This window comes from Marmota marmota, unplaced genomic scaffold (genome assembly GCF_001458135.2).
Source record: "Marmota marmota marmota unplaced genomic scaffold, marMar, whole genome shotgun sequence".
NCBI classification, from domain to species: domain Eukaryota; kingdom Metazoa; phylum Chordata; class Mammalia; order Rodentia; family Sciuridae; genus Marmota; species Marmota marmota.
In genome coordinates, this window is record NW_025999932.1 from 4,991,432 (window position 1) to 5,003,742 (window position 12,311).

Below are 12,311 nucleotides of genomic sequence, written 5' to 3' on the forward strand. Positions count from 1 at the left end.
AAAAAAAAAAAAAAAAAAAAAAAAAAAAGATATGTTGACGTCTTAACCCCCAGTATCTGAGATGGGATTTATTTGGAATTAGTACCTTTAAGATGAAATCAAGTGAGATGAATTTGAGTTGGATGCTAATCCAAGGTGACTATCATCCTTATGAGGAGAAGAAGGTATCCCTTGATGACAGACGCCGAGGTGGAAGGAGTAGCCATGAGCCCCGGAAGACAGGGAGAGCTGAGGTGGGGAATCGGCAGCCACCGCCAGGATCCAGGAAGGATGGTCCCCCAAAACCCAGGGAAGCATGGCCCGGTTGACACCCTGATTTCAACTTCTGGCCTTCAGCGCTGTGAGAACACATGACTTTGCTTAAGCCACAGGGTTATGCTGGTTTGTCATGGCAGCCATAGCACCTTTGGTCTACCAATGGTCTCTTTAATATAAGGCCTTGAGGCACTTTAATCCTTCTAAACCTGGGAACACCATGTTTTCTTACACCTTCTTTTCCCTCCCTTCAGCTCTCTCTTGTTTCTACCCCAATCTTCTGCCCAGGAGAAATAAAATTCCAGAGCATGCAGGGAATCAGTTCTTGATAGCATGCAGACTTTTCACAATTAACTGGGCCCTCCTCTTTTTTTTTTTTTTTTATTCTCCATGTTGGAGATAAAGCCACACAAATAAGCTCATTAACAATATAGATATAGGCAGATAGTTATTGAGCACAGACTCTCTCCTAAAATCATATTCAGTATGAGGGAAATATAGGAAAAAATCAAAGACATTCCTTGACCTCCAACTTTGAATATAAGACTGACACACAGGAGAACTGGGGACAGTCCCATGGGGACACACCTGAGTACTGAATGAGCGGTTTAGAGGGGAAACTCCCCAGTGTGCAAGGGGGCCAGTGTGTGTGCTGGAGGGGGGACGTGTGAAGAAAGTCAAGACCCAGCAGGAGATCAAGCAGGATGTCCAGGGGCCATAAGGAGGAGAGTGGCCATGTTTAGAATCAAGGAACCAAGTGTAGACCTGAGGTGGTAGAAAAAGAAGGAAGTCCTGTCTGCCAGCCCCCTAGAGGGGAGTCTTGTTGCCATAATCATCCTGGAATTCTTGATGATTTTATCTTGGAAACCTGGCATAGTAAATGCCCACTGAGACAGGGGCACACGTGCCAGGGGTTGGAACTCCTACCCCTGCGCACCGCCCACCTCCTAAGCTATCTATCTCCCACTACGGGCACTGCCCAAATCCTCCTTCCCAACTGGAGGGCAACTGTGTGTGTGCTGACACCAGGAGGCCCATGTTCCCAGGACCACCTTCTCCCTGTGGGGGTGGTGTGGGGACACCAGGGAAGGAAAGAGGCCACAGAGTCTCTGGGTGGGCAAAGTACGGCTGTCTCCTGGCTAGACTGGCTAGATTGGCAGCACCGTGGCACATTCAGCAGGAGGCTTACCTCTTCCCTGCCCCATGCAGGTGGTGAGAGCATGGTGGTGTGGACACAGCCTGGGTAGGCACAGCAGGCTGTGGGGAAAGGCGTGGCGTCCCCACCTCACCAGGGCCCTGTAACCGATGCAGCCTGCCCTGGTGAGAGTGCAGTTACAGCACATTTGTCCACTCGCTAGTTCTAAAAATACTTGGAGCGGCATAATGAGAATGGCCTTGGCTAGAGCGCTGGTGTAGTGGGAGCAAAGAGGGCTGGGAAATCAAGGGCCAGCGGTGACATGGAGCAGGGATCACTGTTAGAGTCTGTAAACAAGTCTGGATGGCGCCTGACATTTTGCAGAGGGAGTGGTTTGTGAAGTAAGCCAGCGAGCCATTAAGTGTGGAGATTCCTTATTGGTTGACTGCTGTATCTAGTTTATGCTAATTAAGATAAGCTGTGTGGAATGTATATATACCCCTCCTGTCCTACAATAAACGGCTCCCACTCCTGCTGTATTGATCTACACAAGTCGTTCGTCACCCCCCGGTTATTTTGCTGCANATGGAAGGGGTGAGAAGTAAATTACTAAGGGAAGGAGGCACCCCAGTGGAACCAAGAGCAGTTAGGGCATGTGTTGATGGAAGCCCAGGAACTCTAGTCAGAAAGAAAAAGAAAGTTCAGAAGAAGAAGATTATCAGGAAAAAAGTTGCAGCAAAAGGCTATTACTGAATACTTTTCGTTACCGGAGGGTGCGTGAAGCCGCGTGGCGGCTGCCACGTGCGCGAGCCGGTCATGGAGCAGCAAGGACTTTCCAAGTGATGGCAGCCGGCTCTTCCCCGCCCCGCGCCCGGGGAGCGGGACGCCACTGCAAGAGCCCAAATCCAAACCTGACCCAGAGGCACAGTCTCCTCGTGGGCTCTTGCTACCTGTGCCCAGTGGCAGTTTGAATCGGGAACACTCCCCGGACTCTCCCCAGGGCCATCTGGGGCTGCCCAGGACACTATAGCCGGCAGAAGACGCTACTGGCATCCATGATGTTTGGTCATTTTCAATGCCAATAACTAAGCTACAATGGTTCTCCCACACCTGGAGGCTAATGAATAATGAGCACCATTAAGGCTTATTTCAAATGTAAAAAACCTTGAGATAATGTACTAAATTGTTCAGAAGGTTGTTTTCTTAGTGGAATGCTACAGGATTTTCTTTAGCCATCCGGAGTTCCTGCCTTCGTCCCAGTGCTGGTGAGGACGAAGGTGGAAGAATTTCCAGTGTTGCTGAGAACCGGAGGAGACTTCAGATCAAGCTAGCTGCCTGCAGAACTTACCTGGACTGTGATTTACCTGGACTGTGAGTTAATCTATTGAGACACTGCTTTACTTGGACTGAGATAACAAACTGTAATCTACAACAAATTGTAACTCGGTATCTTTGCTAAAGGTGTCATTGCTGGTATAATTTTTCTAAGGGCTTCTTGCATGGAGCCATCGATTGACTTGGTATTGTGGCATTTTGTATCCTTCCCTTCTGCTTGTAACAGATTATTTATGGTGTTTGTGTAAAAACCACTATGGTCGTTATTTAAATTAAACAAAAGGGGGAAATGTTAGAGTCTGTAAACAAGTCAAGATGGCGCCTGGCATTTTGCCAGGGGGAGTGGTTTGTGAAGTAATGCCAGCAAGCCATTAAGTGTGGAGATTCCTTATTGGTTGACTGCTGTATCTAGTTTATGTTAATTAAGATAAGCTATGTGGAATGTATATATACCCCTCCTGTCCTACAATAAACAGCTCCCACTCTTGCTGTATCTATCTACACAAGTTCCTCGTCACCCCCCGGTTATTTTGCTGCAGCCGGACTGTGGCAGATCACTGTGCCTGGTGTGCGCAGAGGCCGATACCCAGGCACTCATCTTTCCAAAAGAGCTAGCTTCATTGTGGGTTGCGCAACAGGGAGATGGGAGGCACGCTCAGATCTGAGTCCCGCATCTATAGGAAGCCAAGAAATTTAATTGGCTGGGATAAGGGAAGAGGGGGCTGGCGGAGGTACCCGGGAGTGTGGTGGGATAGTCCACACAGGTCTCTGGACCAGGTGGAGCGTGTGGATGTCTCGTCTTGGAGAGTCTCCAGTCTGTCAGTCACTCTGGTTCCTCCTGCAACAGCAGAGGGCTTCTAACCTTGCCAAGGTGAGGCCCTGTTCGTGTTCCTTGGGTTCCCACTTTGGAGACCTGTCCACCATCCTATCAATATCATTTAAGGATAGGTCCTAGAATTCTGCACCTGTGTCCTTAAAAAAATACCTCACAAAACAGTTTTTAGAAACAGGGAAGTTGTGGTGTGTGGCCTGGTTTCAGAGGCAAAGCACCAAGAGGATGATGGGAGGGGGTTCCTTAGAGAGCAGAGGGGGGTCCCTGTGAGCATGCTCAGCTACACGGCTGGATTTGAAGTTAACATTTGAATGTATTAGTAATACATTCTGGTTTAGAAGGGGTACATCAAAGGCAGGGATAAGGTGTCTGGGGTGGAGTCTTGCTTCATGATGTCTTGCAGTCAACAGTTGATTGGCATCTTGTCAGGCTATACCATCTCAGAGAGGCTGTGTGGCTGCAGGAGGTCACTCCATTTCCGGTGCTGTGTGGGACCTGACAGAGCTGAATAGTATTCACATGTCACTCTGCTGGGCGATCTGACCAGCATGATTGCCACTGGAAGTTCCCAAATACCATACTCTCCTCTTCAATGGACTTCCATACGGATTTGGTCCACACATACTCCACAATGGCTCTTGACACCATAGTGAGAAAGTGCTAAGCTCTGTGACACTGGGAAATGTGCAAGTGTACCCAGGTTAGAGTGACACCACATGCCCCTTATCTATATGTGTGTATGTGTCCTGTTGGTTGAATTGTTGATTTTTCTTATAAAAATTTTAAAATGTATCACATGCTTATTAGACACTAGTCCTTTGAAACTGATCAACCGTTGAACTTCTACAACAAGGCTGTAGGTAGGCGCTGTGGTTAGATGCATTTCATTTAAGGGGAGAGTGAACTCACACGCCCGTGTATGTAGGACAGACAGTGTCCAGATCCAAGCTTATGTGTCCTCAAGGTGCATATTCTTAACCAGGCTTAATATAGACAGATAGATAGACACAACCAAAGATCATCAGAGTGCTTCAAAGAGACAACAAAAGTGAATGAAAACCAGATTGCAGTGAGTTCTAGTAAGCCATACGGTGTTCTGGATTCTTTCTGTAGGAGAGGGGAAGAAACACTTAAGCAAAAAGCTCAGCACCTCCCACTGTGTCCAGTCAGAATCTTTCTTCCTTCACACAGCTACTGCTTTGCTGCAAAATGTATTACAACAAAGTGCTTTTAATGGGTTTTTATTCCTGGGGCCCAGATACTAAACACTTATTAATGGGAAAATATACCTTAATTTGGTTAAATTATGGGTAAAATTATGCTTTAAAAAAATAGAATGAGTCATGTAGAATATTTTATAAACAAAAAAATGTATATACATATACATATATACATATATATACTTAAAATGAGTATGTATTTAGTGGGAGTAACACCTACAAAGTCTTTGATTTAAAAAAAAACAAAACAATTTGTTTTTAAAAAGCAGGCACTTGAGAACTTACAACGAAAAGAGCGTCTCCACTCACCACCCTCACCCCCAACCATAGCCACTGGCTTCCCACAGACCACCACATTGAAACAGTGTATCTCTTTAAATTCGGAGGGGTGGGGGGTACTTTCATGTTACTAAATAATATAACCATATTTCTGCCTTCCACCACCAGCTTTAAGCATTATCCCAAGTTCCACCTGAAGCCGCTGAGGGTTAACCCTGGAAAAGAGAGGGCTACAAAGACTCCAGGTCAGGAGCAGATCACACCTGGCCCTGTGGAACACCACATCCTGACAAAGAACTGAAAATAAAAGTGAGGTTTGGAATCGGAGGGAAGGCAGGCCTTCAGTAACGGATGGTTATTTGTGGTGCTTTAAAAATTGAGACTGTGACCTGTGGCCTCTCCCATAATGAAGTCCACCCGCAGTCCTTCAGGGCAGACCTGGCAGAGCCAGCAGAGGACCCTCCTGATCCCTCTTCTCTCCCCTTTGTTTCAGCCCACCCCTCTGCTTGGCTGACCGCGTAAGCCAGGACTTCTTAAATTCCAGGGCTTTGTGTGTGCCTCTAAGAAACCCCACACCAAGCCCAGGCTCCAGGAAGTCGTCTTAGGGAACCCAGTGTATTTTGTAAACAGACCGCCAGCTTTGGATTTAACACAAAAACACAGGAGCCACCCCTTGTTTGTGTTTGCTAATGGTCTTCAGGATTGGGGCCAGGGTTTTAGTTAAAACCTCAAGGTAGCCAAAGTTAGAACCTGCTAACAACGATCACAGCATAATCTTCATTTACAAAGTGATAAACTTTGAAGAATCAGTGTAATGCTTTGTCTTGGGGTGACGCTAGCCATCCTTAAGAGAGAGAGAAAAAAAAAAAGAAACTGGCTTCAGAAATAGAAATGGAGAGGTGTGGATGGATGAGACCTGAAGTAACTGGGTTTTCAGAGACATTCCCAGTGTTTATTCTCGGAAACCTTGAGATTATTTATAGGATCTTAAAATACTCTCAACAGTCCTGAAATATGGCAAAGCCTAATACTTCTGATTTGGGAATCAACATAACAAGTTCTTTTCTGGCGTATTTTATTAGTACTATTAAAGCGGCCGGAGGTGGGGTTAACCACCAAAAAATATAGGAACAAGCTGATCTGTCTACACATATTCAAGCAGATATGAACAGAGTAGCTCAGGCTTGGTGAGGTAAATGTAGATAGATAGACAGACAGATGGATATAGATAGAGCTACATAAAATATATGATACTTGCCCAAAATTTTAAGATGTGGCACTGACCGCCTGATCTGTTCTCATCCTTATCATATCTGCTCTGTGGCCCTTGACCCCTGGCACTTCAGATCTGTCAAGGCATGAGACTCACAGAGGAGAATAAAACTCTTTATTTTCCTAACCTTGTCTGCAAGAAAGTCCACATCAACTATTACAAATCTGTTGTGTATAAATGTCACTATCACAGAATCAGGAAAACCAGGACTTTTGTTGTTGTTGTTTCCTGAACATTGATTTGTTGTTATACATTAGCCCATCAAAGCAGAGACATTACAAATCCCAAGTCCTGTAAAGTGTGTCTACATGTGCGCAGAGCTGACCAAGCTAATGTGGTGACAAGATCCAGCGATGAAAGGAATTTTAAAAATAAGAATGGAAAGATGTTGCAATTCCAGCAGCAAGAACTCTCTGAAGCAGAAAAAAAAAATTAATTTGCAATTAACTAGTTGAAAATAAAGGAAAGATAACCTATTTTTCTTGATTAGAAGCAAAGCTTCATCCATAAAGTAAATATTATCTCTGGAGATATTTATAGTTTTCCTTCTATAATTTTTTTCAAGAAATTGCATCATGTTGGGGAGAGGAAATAGAAATAATCATCATAAGAAGCCTTGAGTTGATTTCTACCTGCTGATCAAAGAAGTTGCCTACGAAAAGTCTTTATGTATATTATGCATGTATGATATGCTGGTGGTGTCTCATAATACCACTCTAAACCCGAATCTGTTTTAAGGTTGAATTTGTCTGGCTTGGACTCATCTTTTTATTGTTGTTGTTCTTGCTAATGATCTTTCAGGGGAGAAAGACAAGGAAAGTCAAGAGGAAGTATTCACAGGGCATTGGACACTGTGGCCACCTGCTACATGTGATCAGCTAGCCAGGCTAGGAGGACCAGGTCCTCCCAGGGCTTAGAGGCTTGGAACTTGGCAGCAATGTGCAGGACTGAATCCCAGCTCTCTCATAGAGTTGTGCTGTTCTTTAGGCCTGTTACCCACCTAGGGTCTATGTTCTCTTTTTTGAACATTTTTATCTGTGCATTATGATTACACTTAATAGCAGAATTCATTGTGAAACATTCATACATGAACTTGACATAATTAGATCAATTTCATTCCCCAGTCCCTCCCCTTGTCCTTCCTTCCTCTTTCCCCCATTTTCTATTTACTAGTTTCCCTTCTGTTTTCATGAGGTCACCTTTTATATTTTTGTCTCCCTAATTTCCACAAATGAGAGAAAACATATGGCCCTTGACTTTTTGAGATTAGCTTATATCAACTCAACATGATGGACTCTCCAGTTCTACCCATTTTCCTGCAAATGACATGATTTCATTCTTCTTTGTGGCTACATAATACTCCATTGTATACATATACACCACATTTTATTTATCTGTTCATCTGTTGATGGGCTGGTTCTGTAATTTGGCTTCTGTGAATTTCTCTTTAAGTAACAGTTACCTCCTTCAGAAGGGGGTTGGTGGATCCTCTGGCTTAAATGACAAAACAGAGAAGAGTGTCAGCTCTCCTTCTGCACACTTCCCACCATAGCCTGACCACGGGACAAACCCTGTTCTATCAGAGCAGTACTTATGTTTAGAGTACTTTATGTTCCTTGCGTGTAGACCCAAGGCATTTGTCTTCAGGCGATTAACAAATCACCATCATGGTAACAATTTGCCTCTTAGTCTTCTAAGTTACCAACAACCAAAAGAAGAAGCATTGAAATTGTGTTGCGATTTAGAAAGTGCTTCCCTGGATGCATCTGATGTCATGAATAAAGTTAGGTTTCTCTTTGCAAACTTTGTATGAAATCTTGTCTGTGCATGACATGCAGAGAGTCGCCCTACCATGAAGAAACCTGGTGCTGCTTCCTCAGGGGGGGAATAACAGCATCCTTCCCACCTGTGGCCATGAACCTGATGTGAGCCAAAATGAGTGAATTACAGGCTCAGGGGAGCTACTTTAAAATGGCATGAGAACCCACATCAAAATTGGAGATTCCCTCTTTTATTTAGAATGTTTCTGCACACCAAAAAAAAAAAAAATAGAATGATTCCACAAGAGAAAGGAAGCAGAATGAAGTTCAATTGATTTACAGGTCCAATTTCCCACAAATTAAACGACTTCATTGGTTGCATGACCGCTAGTTATTGTGACATGTAGGTACAATCACAGAAGATCTAAGAATAGCAAGTATTGGCCTTTGAACTTCAGAAGCATTCTCCATCAAGACTTGTGTTATTATCAACATAGTGTTGAATTGTCTCCCTCTGAGAATCAGATTCTTGAAAACAATTTGCAGATTCCTTCTCCAGCACAGCATCCGTGGCTCAGCCAGTGGAGAGCTTTGTTTAGAATGATTCCTCTATTGCTGCAGGCATATTCACAGAAGTTGGAGAATCGAGACAACGTGAGATAATTCAATATTAAAAATAATTACTCTTCTCTCCACTCTTGCACTATTGCAGATGATTTTTTTTTTCCTCTGGGTCTGGTAATGAATTGCGCCAGTCCTTCATTTCATTCTGATTATAAACATCACAATCTCGGAAGGTGAAATACCATGATTCCACAACCACCACCCCCCCAAAAAAAAAAACAGAAAGGAGGTGGATGAAATAAAAATCTATGATAAAATAAAAACATTGCCAAGTGCTTGTTATGACACATTTTTGCATGTCCACAAATATTCACATACATGGGATTAATAACCAGTGATAAGTGACAGTTCTGAAAGGCTGGGGACATTGGCAGTACCTTCTGCTGTAAGCAGATATTTAATTAATGCTCTTCCAGCTGAAGGAGATGTAAGGAGCCCCATGACCATGTGATCAACTGATCACCATAATATATGTAGTACCTGGTAGTCTGGGGGTGATCCCATGTGCATTCAAAATTTCAAAGTTTACTTATCAGGCAATGGCTTCCAAGTATGCACCCTGAGACTGGATAGCTATTCTGAGACTTAAGTCACTTAATGCGACCTCAAATTATACTTCCAAGCTTTTAACAAAGGTTTTTAAAGTATGAGCTGTGGGGCCAGAGTGCCTGGTTCAGATCCTCACTTGACTACCCCTGAGTTGTATGAGCTTGGTCAAATCATCTAGCTCTCTGTGCCTTAATCTCTTCATCTGCAAAATCAGAAGGTGACAGCACACTGTCACAGAGTTGCCTGAGCAGGTGTCTACAAAGGGCCTGGAGAGCTGCCTGACAAGGGGGACACACTCAGCAAATGCCAGTCATCTTGTTATAGTCACTGTTCTCTGTTGCAGAGAGTGGCACCCGGTCTCCCCATGTAAGCATCAGCTAATATCCAAATCTTGGCCCAATTACTCACAAGCTCTGTGACTCTGGGTGAATTCCATGACTTTCTCCATGCGAGACCACTTTCCTCACTTTGGAAAGGGTCTCAGACCTGCACCAGTATTCAGAAAAACAATCCAAGGAACTTCAGAGGCAGTTCCTAGTAACTGATTACATCGTGAATATCCATCATTAGAAGTGCTTTGGAACAGAATGGTTTGGATTTTGGAGTATTTACATATATTCAGGGATGGAATCCAAGTCCAGAAACAAAATTAATTGGAGTTCTATATATACATAGAACCTGAAGTGATTCTATACAACATTTGTAGTGTTTTGACTGTAACCCATCACATAAGGTCAAGTGTGAAATTTTCTACTCTGACAAGTGCTCAAAACACTCTGGACTTTGGAGCACTTCAGATTTCAGACTGTGGATTAGGGAAGGTCAGCCTGTAGTCTTCAGGAACCTGTGTTCCTTTCACCCTAAAAACTCCCATACATTCTCTTTCTTCCTTGCCATTCCCTCTACAAGTCACTGCCTCGCATCTCCCAAGGGCTCCTGTCACTCTGGCTCTCAAACCCACCTTTAGCTCTCCACGGATGAACTCAGGAGGGAGTTACACTATCTCCCTGCTCCAGTCCCCCTATGGCTTCCTCTCCCTGCCACCACCCATAGAGCCTTGCAGGATAGAATCCACTTTACCCAGTAGCCCACTTCCCTTTGTGGAAATGCACCTTGACCGTTCCAAACAGCGGCAGCCCCCAGCATCCTGAGGTCCCTAGTGTTGACTCACCTGCCTGCTCCCCAGTACAGCAGTGCCACAGGTACAGAAACACCTGAGCCAAAGATACATGGCACGCTGGGTGGAGCCTTCTTTCAGTACCTACACCCTAGGCAATGATCACTAATCAAATATTTTGATCTGCACAAACAGCAATTCCATACTCTCCAATCTAATCTGTAGAATATGTTGCAATTCTCTGCTGATTTTCCAGTTAATATATGAGACTTCACATACACTTTTGTGCTTACCAAGGGGCTCTGTGAGCAGTGAGTGAAGTTACAAATTTTGCATCTCTACCTCATTACCTTTCAGATTATTTTAGGACAATATCTCCTTCCCAGACATTTGTTTCTTGTCCTCTTCTCTGGCCAGCTTAATGGGCAGGACCAAGTCCATTCCCGGCCCACCTCAGTTGTGGGAACTACTCCTCTTTGTTTGCATATGACACTCGGCGGTCCCTGTTTCCAGGAGAGGACTCCATGGGCACCCCTGGTTTATCTCTCTTTCCTTTTTAAACTCTAGGGTAGGGGGGTGATGTCTCCATTTTTGTATTGCCAGCATAATCCCTGACATGTGATAAAAGACTAAATTATACTAGGTAATGAGTCTCCAAAATAAATCTGTTTAATAGGCAAAGCTCCTGGCAGTCCCACAAAGCATTCTCTCTATTTCAGATTCTGCTCCGTGTGCCCTCACCTGTAGCAAGGAACACAAGACGCGGTCGTATGTGTTGTACCCGGTCTGAGCCTGGGATCCCTAATGCCCCTATATGACGCATGAGCAGATGGGGGGAAATACATTTAAACATGGGGGAAACCGCAGTTCTAGGCAGCATTGTTATGATTCGACAGCCCACTCTTCCAGGCCATGAGGATCTCAGGGTAAACTAAAATCTTTGGACACATTTCAAGTTATCTTTAAATTATTCATTTTCCAAAAATGATGCAAGTCGGCTCCGTTTCAGTCTCCGACTGTACTCTTGAGACTTGTCACACTCTTTGTCACCCGGAACTGCACCTTTTGAAGGCAACATGCCAACAGTGAATCTTTTAAGATTTGTTTTTGTGGGTTTTGTTTTGGAGAACCCCCACCCCCACCTCCTTTGTTAACATCTGAGGTACAATAGCAGCCACCACGGCCAAGCCGACAAGAAGGGGAAACCTTGTAACAGCACAGACCTTGAGTGAGACAGGAAGTTACCAAATAGAGAAGTCTCATTCTCCTAAAATTAAAAACAGCCTGGAATCAACGCAGCCCGACTGGGAAGCCTGCTCGAGTCACTTCAAATTGGCTTCGAAGGCGGCAGAGAGATGACCCACAATGGAGCAGAGATGCCACCCTTCCTCACCCAGTTCCTTGCTGCATCCCAAGAACTACTCTTATGTAGAAGGCACAAGGACTGTGCCAGTTAGACTTTCCCGTCCAGTTCACTCCTCCCACTGCCCTGGTCCTTTAAGAAGGCCATGGACAAAATGAGACATAGAACTAAAAAGCTTAGAAGTGAGTCAATGCAGACTGTGGTAAGGAATTCTGGCTTCTCCTGAGGGAGGCTCCAGAGGCAGGCTTCTTGTTTGGAGCTGGGGGGTGAGAACACAGCAGAGTGGTGGAGGACAGCCGGTGGGCAGGTGGAGATCTTCAGCCAATCAGCCTCATAGTCCTGGGGCTCCTGGTTGGAGGTCGGGTGAGCCAGAGAGGGCTCCAGATCACATCAGTGATTCCAAGTAACTGAGACGTGCTATGGAGCTTCCCCTTCTTCTCCCCACCATCCCACTTCCTTCAGGCCCAAATGTTGACATCATGGCCAAGACACCAGCCCAGCTGCTGGGTGACATGGCCTCATGGCAGCTCTGTGAAGGTCGACCTGGGAAGGGGCATCTCTTATTTTCA